This window comes from Myotis yumanensis, unplaced genomic scaffold, assembly GCF_028538775.1.
Source record: "Myotis yumanensis isolate MYYU_CA2020_CCGP unplaced genomic scaffold, mMyoYum1.0.hap1 SCAF_1, whole genome shotgun sequence".
In the NCBI taxonomy this organism is placed as follows: Eukaryota; Metazoa; Chordata; class Mammalia; order Chiroptera; family Vespertilionidae; genus Myotis; species Myotis yumanensis.
Window position 1 is genome coordinate 145095237 of NW_027223752.1, and position 18386 is coordinate 145113622.

The following is an 18386-nucleotide window of genomic DNA, read 5'->3' on the forward strand; positions in this document are numbered from 1 at the left end:
ATTAAATTTTCTTTTAGGAGAAGAAGCAAAGTAGTGATCTTATATTCATAGGATTCGCTTATCATGTATACATTACTCAGAAGAAGCTAGCCTGATAGCATGGAGGAATAGACTGTTGACGACAATGATGTATATCCATGGTGTGCTCTCTGATGGGATGACACAAATGTTCTTAACTAGCAACCAATTCTCCCACGGTTACAATAGATGTATTTGGGGACCAAGAGGTAGAAGTAAGAGTGAAACCTTCTACTATTATCCCTAATGATCCTGCATAATGTTGCTTCTTATCCAATGATACTGGACCCTGGCATAGAGTTCTTAGTACCCAGGGGCAAAATGCTTCCGTCAAAGGCAAACCTTTGGTTCCCTTGAATTATAAGATGAGTATGTTACATGGCTGATTCAGGCTTCACATGCCAGTGAATAGCAGTTCAAGAAAGTATAAATTTTCTTCTGGGTGTATACTCCTGACAACTAAGGGGAAATAAGATTGCCACCAGGTAAAGGGTAAGGAAATAGTATGCACTGATTCTTGACAATACATCAGGTCACCTCCTAATACTACCTTAGCAATGATGAAAATTATAAAAACCCCTATATATGCAGGACCATCAGCTCTTTCAGGAATGTTAGTTTGAGTTATCCTTGGGTTTCAGAATCCCAACCAGCTAAAGGTAAAGGGAATATGGAACATATGGTAGAGAAGGAAAATCATAACATCTACTCTGGCCTGTTGATTAATAAGTGAAAGCTATTGCCTTCTTTCCTAAGTCAGGTATATATCTATAAATTTTAACTAAGTTGTATTTTCTCCCAAAGCCTTTCCCCCATTACTTTATATAGGCCCTAAATTAATATAGTAATTAACTTTACAACTTAGTCTACAGGTAACAGACTATTGAGAGGTGTTAGTGATAAACCTGGAAGCAGAAAGCACATCATCCTGAAATCTGGACTTGGAACTAAATGCATTTACTAATGAGACTTTGGGTTGACTTTGAGAAAGAAGGTGAACACATTTTCAATTGAACTGGGGAGGTTACTCATTGTGTTAGAATCATTATTTTCTTCCCAAGATTCTTCTCCTCTTTCTCCGTCCTTCTTTTCCCCTTCCTTCTTTTCTTCCTTCCTTCCTTCCTTCCTTCTTTTCTTCCTTCCTTCCTTCCTTCCTTCCTTCCTTCCTTCCTTCCTTCCTTCCTTCCTTCCTTCATTCCTTCCTTCCTTCCTTCTTTCCTCCTTTTGTCCCTCCTTCCCTTCCTTCCTCTCTCTCTCTCTCTCTCTCTCTCTCTCTCTCTTTTCCATTTTTGGAAGTTTAAGTCATGGGAGAAGATTGTATGCTGATATGAAGCAATTGAAGGGGTGATATATAGGACTGGGTAGACACTTGTTATCTTTTTGCCCTCCAATAGCTGAACTTTATTTTGAGAAAACCCCTCACTGCTGCCTACTAAGCTGAAAATGTAAAATACTTGTTTTTCAGATTTCTTGCACCTATGTGAGAGCTGTCAATCAGATATATCTACCAATTCAAGGTCTTGGAAGCTAGCAACACAAAAACACAAGGGTCATGTGCTCTGGTGACAGATGCCAACTGTGGCCATTTCCTGAACCAACAAGGAGCAATAGTTCTAGCAGTACCCTCCTATGCCCAGCTAATTCCAGGTCTGTGCCCAGGAATCTTGCATGCTATTCACTCATTCGTGTGTAGTGCTATCTTCCATGAAGCAGTGCTGTGGGTGATAAGGTGTGCTGTTTCCTAGCTGGGTGTCTTCAAAGCATGGGTGTACTAGATAGAGCCAGCAGTACCAACTTGTAAAAGGTAATTGCTAAATTTTCAGGAATTTTGTGAGCCAGTCATATTCTAAACATTAAATTATATACACGTACATTTAAGTAAATTATATATAAATCATAGATAACACTCATCATTTCCCAATTATTTTACTGTTATCTATGGACTTAAGGTTATTTAAATCTATTGTATCTGTATGGTATATATCTTTTCCCAATTCCATATTGTGACATCACATTGAGAGCTTGATAACAGCCGTATTGGGAGTATTTATACCACAGAACTTGGCAAACACCACAAAGCAGGGCTTACTTTATCATTTTGTTGATTATCTAAAGGTAAAGTGATGGGAACATGTTAATAATACAGATTAAACTTAAAAGTGTGTCATGTCTATAATCATTAGACATTACAGAAATTAAGAATTTTTTTTCTCCAGAGAGCTGGTTTCACGAACCAAAAGCTTCATTTTCTGAACCTCCCAGAGATTCTAAAAGCACCTATTATCCTTTAAAAAATCTTTTTTTTTCTGAATACATCAGTCAGAGTATGTTTCTAAGGACTAAGATAATGGATAGATGCACTACTCTATTTGTAATGGGACAGGTATCTTTTCAGTAGCATGTAACAACAATCTCTACAATGAGCTCACAGTGTTCAAGATGGACAGGATTCTTTCTGCATTTCATTCTGAAGCTTAGCCTCAGCTTATAACAAAAACATTCCAACCTTTTGAGTAGCAGTCCAATTCCTATTTAATAATGTTCATCTTTCTACACATCCTAATTTAACATTTCTTCCACATATTATTATACCTACTTTCCCCAAATATAAGTTTATATTCTGATGTGGGACTATTTTACATATTTTCTGAGGAACTACGATACTCATATTAAAAGTCACAAACATTTATTGAGTACCAACAATTCACACAATACTGTAGTAGAAACTTTGGGAAAATATATTAGAAAATTTTGATTTGTCCTTGAAGAACTTTATGTATTAGGAAACAGAATAGGTTCAAATTTCTATGAAACCAGCCTATTTTAGGAAGATAACCACTAAGCAATCATACCATCTATAACAATAAGCCAAACTTGATAATGAGTGTCATCCAAATAAAAATGTTAATTGTGTTTGGGTTTTTTTAGTTGAGAGGAAGACTGATATGAGCCTAGAAGCCAGACAGATCTGGGCTTGAGAAGTGACTCAGCAATTTGCTTGCTATATGTGTCAGTTAATAGTTCAATCAGGGAAACAAAACCACTAGGAATGATGTGGAATAAGAAATTCATTATAGGGATTTGACCTCACACAATTGTGGGAGAAGATGTGGTAGGAGAGCTATGAGGTGCCCATATAACATCTGGCTATGAAAATTAGTGGGGATTCTGTCTGCCAGGGAGAAACCGGAGTCTGCCAGAGACCCAGGCACCCTCTTACAGGGCCAATGCACAAAATCTCATCTGTAGCCACTCACCCTGGGCTCCAGCTGAGGGAGGGCAGCTGGCACTAGAGTCATGTGAGTAGAGACTGGGGTTTGTAAGTCTGGGAAGAGAGCTGAAGAGACAGCCTAAGGATCACTGTGCTGAGTTTATTTCCCACACTGCAGATGCCATCTTTGTTGGGTGGAGCAAACCCCTCCTTACAGCTTTGTCTTGGGGGAATGCAATAGCTCCACCCTCTGGGCTCCCTGTCACCACATCCCGTGGAGCTCATGTTTTGCTGAAGAGTCAGCTGCCTGAGCAGGCCTGTAGAGGTCCAGCAGATTCAGGGGCTGTCAGTGACTGAGTTGTGTGGCTTTGGGGTGGGGGCTTTTCCCCCACTTTCCCATGAACCTGATTGCACCTCTCCCTCACAGGAGGTCCCCTAGCCCCACCATTTGGGCTCCCAGAGGCCCCACCCTGATGAGCCTGGGCTCCCCAGAAGGTCTGGGATCTGAGACAGACTGAGTTGTGTGGCTCTGGGGCCAGGGCCACTACTCCCATATGCCTCTAAGCCTGCCTGCTATCTCCCCATCAGGGGAGATCTGCTGTCCCCACCCTCCTGACTTCTAGTGGCCCCACTGTGTGGAGCTCCAGCTCCAGCAGAATCTGGGACAGACTGAGTTGTGTGGCCCTAAGATGGGAGCCATTTTGCCCTCAAACTTGACCGGTGGTACAGAGCTTTCACATGGCCAAATCTTGGTCTGTTTGGGCCTGATAAACTTTGTTGGCCTCACCCTGATGACTCCTTGAGACCCCACCCAAACCCAGCTGTTTGCGGTACCTGGTGAGGGGCAGCTATACTTGTTATATCCTGGAATATTTGATGAATGGCTTCAGACCCAGCATTGGCAACAAGTTTGAACCTGTATCAATCTGGTGAACACCACATGCCCCTACCTGGTGACTCATTGAGAACCTACCTCAAGCAACTTTAGTAAGGACAGACACTCTTTCAGTGACTGAGTCTATCAGGCAGCCAGCAGACGGAGGAAGGTCTTGGGGTGCCTTAAGCCTTTTGCTGGTCTGCTCTGGGCTCAGAGCTGGTAAAAGCCAGCCTTGGTGCACATCTTTGTCCTTCCCATGCACACCCAGGCCTAGTACAGGCAGCCACAAATAGCAAGATTGCTTAGTAGCTCCAAACAGGTTGCCAGGGCCAGTCAGAGGAAGCATCTGACATTGACCTGCACCAGAGAGCCTCCCAAGAGGTCCCAGAACAGACACGCCAGCTTCAGACAACATCAGAACAGTATCCAAATAGCTTCACAAGCAGTTATTCAAAGAGATATCTTGGCCAGCAGCAGACCCTGCTGAGGTGAATTCCGCTTCATGTGGTCAGTGCCTGCACAGCAATTCGTACACAGTAATTGGAGTTGATTCCCGCAGTTAGCCAACCTAACAGTTGACACCAAGCATGATAGGGAGAAATAACATCATTAAAATGTCCATACTACCCAAAGTAATCTATAGTTTCATGCAATTCCTATCAAGATACCAATGGTGTATTTCATAGGAGTAGAACAATGTTTCAAAAATATATATGGAACCACAAAGAAATCCTGAGTAGCCACAGCAATCTTGAAAAAGAAGAACAAAGTTGAAGTATCATGATACTTGGTATCAAACTATACTACAATGCCATACTAATCAAAATAGCGTGGTACTGGCACAAAAACAAACATATAGATCAATGGAACAGAATAGCTAGTCCAGAAATAAATCCAAAACCTTCTTGTCAATTAATGGAGTAAAGACAATCTCTTCAATAAATGGTATTGGAAAATTGGACAGATAGATGCAAAAAAAAAAACAACAAAAAAACTAGACCATCTTACACCATACGCAAGAATAAACTCAAAATGGATTAAAGACTTAAATGTATGGCTCAAAAACCATGAAAATCCTAGAAGAAAACATAGACAGTAATATCTTGGACATTTAAAAATATTTTAAATTTTTAAATTAATTTAGAGAGAGAGAGAGAGAGAGAGAGAGAGGAAGGGAGAGAAAAAAACACCAATTTGTTGTTCCACTTATTTATGCATTTATTGGTTGATTTTTGTATGTACCCTGACCAGAGATCTGAACCCGCAACCTTGGTGTATCAGGATGATGCTCTAACCAACTGAGCTACCCACCCAGGGCTCTCGGACATTTTTTGTAGTAATATTTTTTTTAAATGCTTCTCCTTGGGCAAAGGGAAAAAAAAGAGAAAATAAAGAAATAGGCCTATATCAAACTAAAAAGTTGTTGCACAGCAAAGGAAACCATCAACAAAATGAAAAAAGGATCCACTGAACAGGAGAACATAATTGCCAATGATACATCTGATAAGGGGTTTGTGGGACGCGGTTACGGTGTTTTGGCCAGGTTCAAGCTTCGGACTAATGAAAGGACAGGGTTCTCTCATTGCCACGTGCAAGTCCCAGCTGGAGGACAGAGCCTTCCCAGCACAATTATAGCCAACAGCTATAGCTGTAAGCTGGAGCCTGTGGTCCGAACACGTGGCCCCACGTGCCTTGTGATAGAGTTCGGGTGCATGTAGTTAAGTGAGGTTGAAACTCACGAGAATGCTGTAAACAACGTGATCACGCCCCTACTTTGCCTCGTGGCATCTGCTATAAAATAAAGACACGGCTTGTGGGCGCTGGCGTTGTCTCCTCATCAGGGAGGCAGCATCCCACCGAGACCCAGCTTTCATTCTCTTGTCTGTCTTTTCTCAATCCTTTCATCACCTCCCTCCCCCCCCCCCCCCCCTCAGTGTCACTGAACCAGGCTGAGCTGGCGTGGCACATAAGGTGCCCTGGGGCTGAGTATGCCATGGCCGTGCCGGCTCTCCACAGGGGTTAATATCCAAAATGTATGAAGAACTCATACAACTTAACACCAAAAAACCAAACAATCCAATTAAAAAATGAGCAAAGGACCTGAATAGACACTTTTCCAAAGAGGACACACAGATGACTAACAGACATATGAAAAGATGTTCAATGTCAGTAATCATCAGAGAAATGCAAATTAAAACCACAATGAAATACCACTTCATACCTGTCATAACAGCTAACATCAACAAATCAACAAACAACAAGTGTCAGCAAGAATGTGGAAAAAAAGGAACTCTTATGCACTGTTGGTGGGAATGCAAATTGGTGTAACCACTACTGGAAACAGTGTAGGTTCCTCAAAAAGTTTAAAATGGAATTACCTTAAGACCCAGCGATTCTACTTCTGGGAATATATCTGACAAAACCCAAAACACTAATTCAAAAGCATATATGCACCCCTATGTTCATTGCAGTGTTATTTACAATAGCTAAGATTTGGAAGCAGTCCAAAGCCTGACAGTAGGTGAGTAAGTAAAGAAGCTGTGGTACACTTACACATTGCAATACTACTCGGCCATAAAAGTGGAGGAAATGTTTCCCTTTGTGACAACATGGATGGACCTGAAGATATGCTAAGTGAAATAAGCAAATCAGAGAAAGAAAATTATCATATGATTTCACTTATATGTGGAATCTTATGAACAAAATAAAATGACAACCAAAATAGAAACAGACTCATAGAGAACAGACTAACAGCTGTCAGAGGTGAGGGAATTGGGGGCTGGATTTAAAAAAAAGGTGAAGAGATTAAGCAAAACAAACACAAAACAAACCCTCATAGACACATACAATAGTATAGGTATAAGCAGATGGAGGGGAGTGGGGTAGGCAGAAGAGGGTAAAGGAGTATAAATGGTGATGGAAGAAGACTTGACTTTGTGTGAACACACAATATAATATACAGATGATGTATTATAGCATTATACACTTGAAAATGATATAATTTTATTAATCAATGCCATTCCAATAACTTCAATTAAAATAAAGAAAATCCAGAAATAGACCCACATACAGTCAATTGAGTTTTTTTTTTCTTTTAAATCCTCACCCAAGGATGTTTATTGATTTTAGAGAGAGGGGAAGGGGAAAAGAGAGAAACATTGATTGGTTTCCCATACACACCCCAGCCCACAAACTAGGTATGTGCTCTGTCTGAGAATCGAAACTGTAACCTTTCAGTATATGGCATAATGCTCCAACCAACTGGGCCACACTAGCCAGTATACAGTCAATTGATTTTAACACCATTTAACAGGCAATTCAATTGAGACAGGATAATTTTTCAACAAATAGGGCCAAATGATTGAATATCCATATGCAAAAAATCCTAACTTAATTTATATATCATGCAATATATAAAAATTGGCTCAAATGGAACACGAAACTTAATATAAAATCTGAAACTGTAAAATTCCTAGAAGAAAACATAGGTAAAAATTTTTGTGACCTTGGTTAAGAAATTATTTCTTGTACATAACACCAAAAGCACATTCCATAAAAGAAAAAAGTGGACTTAATAAACATTTAAAACTTCTGCTTTTTGAAAGATACTCTCAGAACAATCTACAAAATAGCCACAGAAATCTTTGTAAAAAATGCATTTGATAAAGGACATGTATCCAAAACATGTGAAGAACTATCAAAACTCAATAATAAGAAAACCCTATAACAATGTGCCAAAGTTTTGCATGCACACTTTACTAATAAAAATAGATGTACCAGTAAGTATGGCAAATAGGCACATGAAAAGATGTTTCACATCATTAGTCATTAGGGAAGTGCAAATTAAAACCACAATAACATACCACTACACACCTGTTAAAAAGTCTAAAATACCTGATATTTACCACATAAGAGGAGAACATGAGGCAACTGAGACTCCTGTACAATGCTGATATGGAAAGGCAATATTAATTTAGCTACTATGGAGAACAGTTTGGCAGATTCTTATAAAGTTAAATATACACATATCATATAACCCAGCAATTCCACACCTTGATACTTATTCAAGAGAAATGAAAGCATATGTCCACACAAAATCAGCATGCAAATCTTTATAGAGGTTTTATTCATAATCTTCAAAAACTGCAATTTAAATGTCCTTCAATGATGAATGGATAAACAAACTGTGGTATGATCCATACAATGGTAAACTACTTGGCAATAGGAAGGAATGAACTACTAATGCACACATCAACAAAGGTGCATCTCAAAAACTACAAACTGCCCAGCCCATGTTGCTCAGCGGTTGAGTGTTGACCCATAAACCAGGAGGTCACAGTTCAATTCCCAGTCAAGGCATATGTCCAGGTTGCATGCAGAAGATAGCAAATAATAATTCTCTCTCATCATTGATGTTCCTATTCCTCTCCCCCTTCCTCTCTCTGAAATCAATAAAAACATTAAAAACAAACAAACAGCCGAAACCGGTTTGGTTCAGTGGATGGAGCGTCGGCCTGCGGACTGAAAGGTCCCAGGTTCGATTCCGGTCAAGGACATGTGCCTGGGTTGCAGGCACATCCCCACTGGGAGATGTGCAGGAGGCAGCTGATCGATGTTTCTCTCTCATCGATGTTTCTAACTCTCTATTCCTCTCCCTTCCTCTCTGTAAAAAAATCAATAAAATATATTAAAAAAATAAATAAAATAAAAAATAAAAACAAACAAACAAAAAACACACCTACAAACCAAATGATTCTATTTGTATGACATTCCAGAAAAGAAAAAACTATAGTAAGACAAAGTATATCAGTGGTTGCCTGGAATCAGGAGTTTGGCAAGTATAATGATTGCACAGGGAAACAAGGAAAATTGTTGGACTATTGCAATGTTCTATATCTTCTGTGTGGTGTGGTTACATGACTGCATACATTTGCCAAAACTCATTGAATTGTTCAATATTTTGGAGTTGGAGAGTTTACACTTTCACATTCTGAACTGTGTGTCTCCATCCCATGGTAGGTAAGAATTCTTTTTTTTTTTTCTTGTTTTAAATTTGCTTAAATCTTCCCAATGATTTATAAAGCATGTGGCTCTTTGTAGATGTTCCAAGCAGAATCAAAAGGCCCATAAGTATGGGTCACTCTAATTAGTGTATGAGACAATAACTCCCTAAAATTAAACAAAATGTTCCAGAGGAGAAGGTGAAGGCATCTTGATTTTGCTTCCAGAGACTTTCTAAAGAGCTGCTAACCATAAGAAAGGATTCAAGAAAAACTAGAGTTAGATGGAGGAGGAAGAGAGGAAATTGCCCCACTAGGCCTACTGAAGAGGGAGGTGTTGAAGGTAGGCGACCATAATGGACACTGGCCTGGATTCTGAGATTCCTGGGGGATCAAGATAATGATTGACATCAAGGTCTTTGAGGGCCTCTTAGGACTGTTGCTATTAAAAGAGCTCTCTTTATCAGAGTCACTTTAGAGTCCCTGAAAGTAAAGAAGTGCTAGGCAGCTCAGAAGCTTTTTATTTCATTTTCTAAGTAGAGCTTATGTGCCTGTCCTCAAATGGTTACATCATGTGCACAACAGCTGTAAATCTGAATGAAAAACCATATGACAGTAACAACAAAATTGCAATTACAGAATTGCACTATTTGGTTATAATTGCATGCATGGAGCACATGCTAAGGCTTGGCTCTCAATGCTTTTCAAGAGACATATGAAAAAGTTGTCATTATTATTTCCACTGTACATTTGAGGAAAACGAGACCTAGAGAAAATAAGCCCAAGCTCATGGAACTGGAAGTAGGTGAAACAAGGCTGTGAGCTCCACTTGCTCTGCCTCCATGCTCTATTATCTTTCATTCAGCTAACATTCTTGACTATTACGTACCAGGTAATTGTTTAATAAAAGGACTTTTCATAAATGCAAAGCAAAGTAAAGAAGTAACAATCATAAAGGTTTAAGTCCCATGAACTTTAAAATACTTTAAGAAGGCATTCTAACTTATTTATATAACTTTATAGTGATTCTTACAGCTATTAAGATAAAATAAACTTTTTAAGCAGTTATAAAAATCTCCTTATTAAAAACAATAGAATGCATATCTGGATAAATCCACTCCAAAGTATTTTTATATTTCTTGTCAATAAATCTTGTTATCCTAATCAAATGTTATTCAAAAGATTAATATTCCACTTGAAACTAAGGATAAACTCTAATCCTTTGTCATTTAAACTCATATTTCCAAAATAATTATTCAGATTGTCTTAAAGGAAAAAAAGAGCAACAACTATTTTCATTAAAAAATGGTGCAATATTATTCCAATACACAAAGTAGCATTATCTACTATTCTGTTATTTAGCTGGAATAATAATTTAAAATTTCTGCATAATATAAAACTATGCCTGAAATTCTGATGACATTTCAATGTAAAGTTTTTTTTAAAGTATATTTTTATTGATTTCAGAGAGGAAGGGAGAAGGAAATAGAAACATTGATAAGAGAATTATTGATCAGCTGCCTCCTACATGCCCCCTTCCGGGAATGGAGCCTGCAACCAGGCATGTGCCCTGACCTGGAATTGAACAGTGATCTGCTGGTTCATAGGTAGACGCTCAACCACTGAGCCACACTAGCCAGGCTAAAGTGTTGTTTTTTCAAACCATCTTAGGAATCATGTTGAATATGTTCAAATCTAACTAAAGAGAAAAAAACTTAAGGCAAACATGAATAGTCTTTATGCCATTTATGTCAATGGACAGATACTTAAGGCTTTGTTAAAGATTTAAGTCTGTTACTTTGTGATGTATGCTTACCCCATTCCCTCCCCCCGATAATGTGAAGGATGTTTGCTTGCAAAATGACTACTTTCCTGCAGTCACTCTTGATTTTAATATAACAGGCTATCATTATGACTCAACTTGAACATTAGTCATCATAGAATGTCATTGTCTCTACAAACAGACAAATATTATCATAGTAACTTTTAGAAACTGAATAAAAGCAAAAAAAATTAAAATTAATTTAAAAGTATGAGTTTGAAATGCTTTAGTTTTCTAAAAATACTTTAATTATTGGTTAAAATAGCTCACAAACATCTGTATTTAAGATTTTTATTTATGTCCACCTTATTACAAAAGTAATTTAAGGCAACCTTCAAATCTACAATATATATAGTAGAATATTGTTTTCCTTCTATATATTATAATTTGCAAATGTAAAATCAAAATTTCCAATATATGCTGTTGAAAGAGTTCTTTTAAAAAGGATGCATGTTTATAGAAATTTATAAAACAAAATATGTCTCTTTACTGATACCATTGGTCTTATAAAACATTTCAATTCTCGACAATTTTTTAAAATATATTTTTATTGATTTCAGAGAAGAGAGAGGGAGAGAAAGACAGAAACTTCAATGATGAGAGAGAATCATTGATCAGCTGCCTCCTGATCACCCTCTATTGGGGATCAAGCCCGCAACCTGGGCATGTGCCCAACCAGGAATTAAACTGTGATCTCCTGGTTCTTAGGTCGATGTTCAATCTCTGAGCCACACCAGCAGGGCAATTCTCAAATATTTTAATTAAATTACTATATTAACAAAAACAGAAGTTTTCTTAAACCTCTGACAACTACTCACTTATACATTGTAGGTGGACCTCATTTAAAATTTTCTGTCACCTTCAAATGTTAAGAAAAACAAATGAAATATTCAGTTTTCCTAGGCCTCATTTACTGACATATTTCCATCTATACTTTTTATCAAATTTCTCATTTTTTTGGTCTATAATTTTAGAGCACTGCAAGTCAAATGAAAATTGCCAACATTTAATTTGATTTAGAATATTATTGCTCCAAATGATCCAGGCCTATTTCCCTTAGAGCAAAATAAAAAGAAAATTAAGTAATTACCCAGATACTAATAACTTAGGTCCCAGTGTCTAATTACATGGACTAAATTGACCATGTTAACACAATTCTCCCTTTCACCTTGTTGCTAGGCATTACAGATTGTAAGCTCCTCGACTTACAATGGTGTTGTGTCCAGTTAACGCATCATAAATAGAGGATATTGTAAATTGAAAATGCATTTAATACACCTAGCCTACCAAACATCATAGCTTACTTAGCCTAGCCTACCTTAAATGTGCTCAGAACCCCTACATTAGCCTATAGTTGGACAAAATCATCTATCACAAAGCCTGTTTTACTAGTATAATGCCCAGAGTCACAAGGGAGTATCAATCGGCATATTGCCATCCAGTGAAAAGATCAAAATTCTCAATTTGAGTAAGTCTCTACTGAATGCATATTACGTTTGCACTATTGTAAAGCTGAAAAATTGTAAGTTAAACCGTTGTAAGACAGAAACCATCTGTATTTTCTTGGTATTTTGTGACATTAAAAACATTTTATAAAATTTACTCCTCAATCCCTTTCCATACAGTACAGATTAAAATGCTTACATAAAGGAATGTAATTTTGAAAATAATACTTGAAAGAATTAGAACTGTACTTATGTTTAACCTTAATAAAACAATCAAAAGCTTAGGAAGAAAAAACTGATCCTATGGGATGGGAAAGGCAAGGGGAATGGAAAGTTTTCATGTTTCATAGGTGCCTATTTTCACAACAATCTATACAATTACTTCCTGAGCATTTATCATGCTGTACAAATCAGTTATGTATGAACTAAGGTATTATATGAATAGGTTTTGTATCTATGCAAAAAAATAAGTGAATCCAATTACTCTACAAGTTTTTTTCAAAAGTATTTTTAGAATTTTGCATAAAATAATTTCAAATCCATCTTTTGACAAATGAGATAAAATATATATGTTTTCTTAAAAAATAAGATTCAAAATAACCACAATTAAAATGTGAAATCCTTAGTTAGTATTATTTAAAATATCATGCATATTATAAAATATTAAAACACTTTTACCTAGGCCTTCCTTTACCAAGTAAGCTCTTTTTAAAATATTAATTTTAAATGTTTACTTTAAATGAGATAGAAACACATTTGGTATAGTGTTTTTAGTGTTGGTAATGTATTTAATTCAGATCATGTATTCTTATGTATACAATTTCCATTCAGAAATGATTCATTTGATAAGTGGTGGTCAAATTTTTCATTAGGTTCTGGACATGACAGATGAAACTTCCAGTCCATTGCCAGCATTATTGTGAGGTTCAGTTGAATTCACTGTAGCTAAGAGAATTTGGCTGTAATAGATGTGTCAGAGAAAACAAACAGTAAATAAGCTTTCTGTGATATTTCTCCTGATGAAGGGAAAAACTATCCTCCCTCCCTCCCTTCCTTCCTATCTTTTCTTTTTCTAAAAATATTTCATCTTTCTCTCTTTTAAAGAACATGCTAATAATTTAAAGGACAGTCTGTAGACATATGGCAGAATTGACTGGATATATTCATCAAAGTAAATGGTTGAATTTACTTTGTTGAATTCATGGTTGTTTCAACCATGTCCATTCTTCACTTTTGTTCTCTTGTAGCTAACAGGGATCATTCTGATACCAGACCATGATGTAGGAAATTTAAGTGGTAATCTTTATAACTTAGAGAGAAAAAATGTTGTTGAGGTGGAAACAGTGCCTATTATTTAGTCTATTTGATGGAATCTATTGGATGATTGGTCAGCTCCTAATTTTCATATCACTGGTGAAGTAGATAGGAATTATGTGCTTTGAGGAGCAAACTTGCTTTTTATAATTCATACAAAAGACAAGTAAATTATAATCATTTAAATAATTTACTTAATTTAAAGATAAGTTATTAGTTTATTTGCCTACATAAAGAAATCTAAGACATAATTCAATCTGTTCTTTTTTCATTAAGTGTAATATGGAGTATGATTACTTTCTTTATTCTAATTTCCTAGCCTTTAAATTAAAATTTACCTTCATCCCTTGCCAAACTGTATTTGTTTGTTGTCCATTCCTTTGAAAAACCAATTCTTCATTTCTTCTTAGCTAAAGACTTCACAATTTTAGTCTATACAACTCAGATATTTCCATGTAATATTAGTTGCTTTACTTCAAAATAAGGGATCAAACTTCCTGAAAGAAGCCTTAAACAACAGATATGACTTCTCTAATATGCACAAAATCTTTTCAAAGCTATAGACTGGTTAGATACAAAGATTTTATATTAAAAATTATAATTTGATTCTTATATACATACCTTTAATGATAGAGTCATCTTATTCTGACTCAAGTATAAGCTATTAGAATCATGGCATGACAATGATAACTACCAAATTTCACTTTACAAATTCAAAAGTATTCTCCTTTTTTGACAATATCTTGACTATAGAATTTCTTGTTTGCAAAGTTTAACAAAATTAACATTTCCTAACTTCAAAAAAATGCTTTGAGACTTATCTTTTTAAGAAATTCAGTTTCTTAGTAGTGTGGATAATTTAACCTGTTAAAACTTAGACTTAAAATATTCAATTTTATTTTTTGCTTTATCACATTTTAAAGTTTTATATTTGAGTAACTTTATTATCTAAAAATGAACTTTTAAAATGGTATTAACTTACGAAAATATTATTGAAATAACAACTATACTATGTAGTCTAATTGTTTTGAATGGAACTTTTTTGTAGAAAATCCAAAACACTCATGACAACCCATAAGCATGAATTTGCTAAGTGTTTTAGATAACATTGTATCATTGATTTTCATTCCTTGGTTCCTGTTTCTTGAATGTGACTAGCATTTCACTTTCTCACATATTAAGACACTAATTCCACTTAAATGAATTTGAGTTTTATCTAAAAGTCCACATATACAAGATAGGCTATATTATATGAGGGGGGAAAGGCTCTATTTGCCTATACTAATTATTATGGCAATCACCATTTAGAAATTATCAAGAATTGGATTACATGTTTTATATATATACACACACACACACACACACACACACACACACACACACATCCATGTTCAAAGGCTGTTAAATCACGTTGTTTACCCATATCTTCAGAAAAAAATCACTTCTGTCGTGGTAAACAACCTGCTTCCCTACTTATAATGGTCTGGCCCTCTAGCAATTTCAGCGCGAAATTATAGCTAATTTGCCTACAAAAGTCAGGTGGTCATAATAATCTGGCCACTCAGTGTGTGTGTGTGTGTGTGTGTGTGTGTGTGTGTGTGTATAAAAGGCTAAGTGACCGACCGTATGTCCGTCTGACCATCTGGCCAGTAAATATGATGCACACTGGCAATTTAAAAATAAACATTGACTCGCAGATGCACGATACATACAAAGCTCTTGCTGGCACCAATCTAGACAGAGTAGGAATATTCCTGCCTGAACACATTTTCGGACATGGTCAGTTATCTGTTGCTTTTTCTCCAGTTGGAAGAGCGTGTGACATTAAAGTTGTAAGTACTTCATCACAAAGGAAATTAGTCAAGCACTCTGAAAGTGTTTTTACTCTTAATGAGGTATACAGGGAGATATTAGAATAAGTTTAATCAATTTATCATTGTTTTTATATCATGTTCTTGTTGTTTTTATATCTTTGTTGTAGTTATATCATGTTATTGTTTACTAGTATTTATTAATCAATTTATATATTTTCATATACATTTTACTAATTTTCTTTCATCTCTGACACTTCTATTATAAAGAGTGAATAGCAATATTAAAATATTTCTTCTAATTAATTTCCTTTCAGTGTGCACAAATCCATGCACCGGGTCACTAAGTTTGAAAATAAAAGCTTTGTTGTCCCCTCTTAATACTCAGTGTGGTCTGTTTGACAACGTATTGGACATAAGACTCAGTTTGAAACCACTGAACTCTGTGATCATGAATGTGCAAATACTGGACCATTCAGATTCCAAGCCTTACTAAGTTAAGATATTTAATAAAAGAATGTGCATAGATGTTATATACTTCACTGAAATAATTTTTATCTATACTTTCAAATGTCATGGACAATTCAGTTATGTATTCCCCCCAACTGTCCATTTGTGGTTAAAATAACTTTAAAACAGTAAATTTTATTTTCATTAATATATATATCTCAAGGCTTGAAGATCACTAACCATCCAAGACTCAGTACAAGAGGGGCATAAGGAAGATGGTTTCTCATTGTTTTTAACTTTCTTCTCTCTAGAAAATGAGCAGGTACCCACCCCACGGGTAGAAATAAAATAGAACCCCACTAGAACAAAGAGTTTATATGCAGCTAAAACTTCTGGATGTCTCATAGGCCCTTAGGCATATTGGCTTTCCCCCCCTCTCCCCATGGATGTTCAATGAACTTTTCAATCTAAAGGAATACTTTCCTTCAGCTTTCTTAAAAAAAAAAAAAAAAAGCAAAAGTACTTACACAATCTAAAAGAATACTAGAAAATATTTTACTTCATAAGACTAACAAAAATACAAATGAGGCCTTTGGGAAAAGCTGACCACATAGATCCTATAAACGCCCTAGACCACTATAATTGTACTCCCAGTGCAGAAGCCAATATTAAATTGGTTTCTAAAAAAATTAAAAAAATTTAACCAGTTGAAAGGATACATTGTATTTTAAAATACTTTATAACACTGTTTAAAATGATACTTTATAATTCTTTGAATAACTTCTAGAATCTCAAAAAGAAAAACAAATTTATCATCATTGTCTATCTTAATATTTGCAATTTAGAAGGAAAAATATAGTATTAACATGAGGATGTTTAAATATCTATGTTGTTATTTTCAGCTATACATAATTGTTATTTTTAAAGGTTCTTTGTTAGTCTATTAGTTTTAGCCTACAGATTTTTTTAAAATTCTAGTGAAAGCTCCAATGTGGTGTTTAGTGACCAAAGCACAAATTTTAAAGTTTTTCTTCACACTTTCAGCATGTGTTAGTACATAGTTTTTCTAACAATATAAAAAACATTCATTTTGTTGCTGTAACCAAGAGAGTCGAAATCTGGGTAACCATGACATTTTAATGATCATACTTCAATGTATTTCAATGGCTTACTTGAAAAACACACACACATTCTATTTGCAATGAAACAAATACTTAATCCTGTGCCTCCTTCAAAGGAAGTTGAAATAAATTTATCTACCGTAGAAAAATTAAGCTTTTCTAGCATCAGAAAACATTATGGTTAAAATTTTTGTGTGAACTGGAAATGTACCCATCACTTGGGCCTATCACATGAATATATTCAGGCAGAAGACAAATGCCCTGTAAGAGAAAGTAATTAGGTATGCACAAGAGAGTAACATAACAGCTATTAGGAAAACAATCCTTGTGAATTTTCTAACTTTTATGCCCACAAACTCACAACCATTTAATTGTATTTCAACTCTTTAAAAAATTTAAAATATTAAAATCTATGCTCCAGCATGAATGCATTCAATACCAAATTGAGTATGATTACAATGATCAACTCAAATTTTATTAGAGTATTAACAATCAATGTTATGCAAGGTCATAAAAATATGTGTAATAAATATAATGACTATTGTTTATATTGTTTAACATTTATACAATTCTGCCCTGTAAAATATCCCCCTATGTAAATCAGATATCTGGAAATTTGTCGACTGACATTTTACTGCTGATGAGAAACAAAGAGTTTAAACAGACAATAAGAGATGGGAAGAAAAGATGAAGATGATTAATAGGTTTTTGTTTCCTAAAGAGTCTAAGGAAACTCTTTTAAATCCTTCCCTGTTCCTATAGGCTCACTGAAGTGAAGAGCTAGTCCATATGCCTTCCAAAGCCCTCGAAAACCTGAGTGCTCAGTCTGTTACAGATGCCAAATTATTCCACTTGCATCCTATTGGAGTATCAGGTGCTCTCTACGTATTGGTGCAAGGTCAAATGTTGACTGTATTCACTAGAAACTTTTTTTTTCAAATAAGCACCTAAATTATGCCCAGAAACGTCTTTCACGTTGTGTCTGTGTCAAATAACCTCTCCTGAAGACGAAAACACCTTTCTTGTTCCTTATCCCTCACCTCCACTGGTAAAAAACGGGCATTTTGACTCTTCTTTTTAAATTCTTTTCATCAAAAATGCATAATCTACTTTGCTTCTTGGTTTGTTTTTTTTTGGTTTGTTTGTTTTTTTTTACAAGAATCACTCTTATTCTCCAACTTCACAGAGATATAACGAGGAAGTTAAACTTTATACAATATTTGAATTTTTAAAGTTATGGTTACCCAAAATAGTAATTTACTTTTAATAAAATTCTTGCCGTTCCTAGTTGTATTTTACTAAGATAACTTTCTGAGA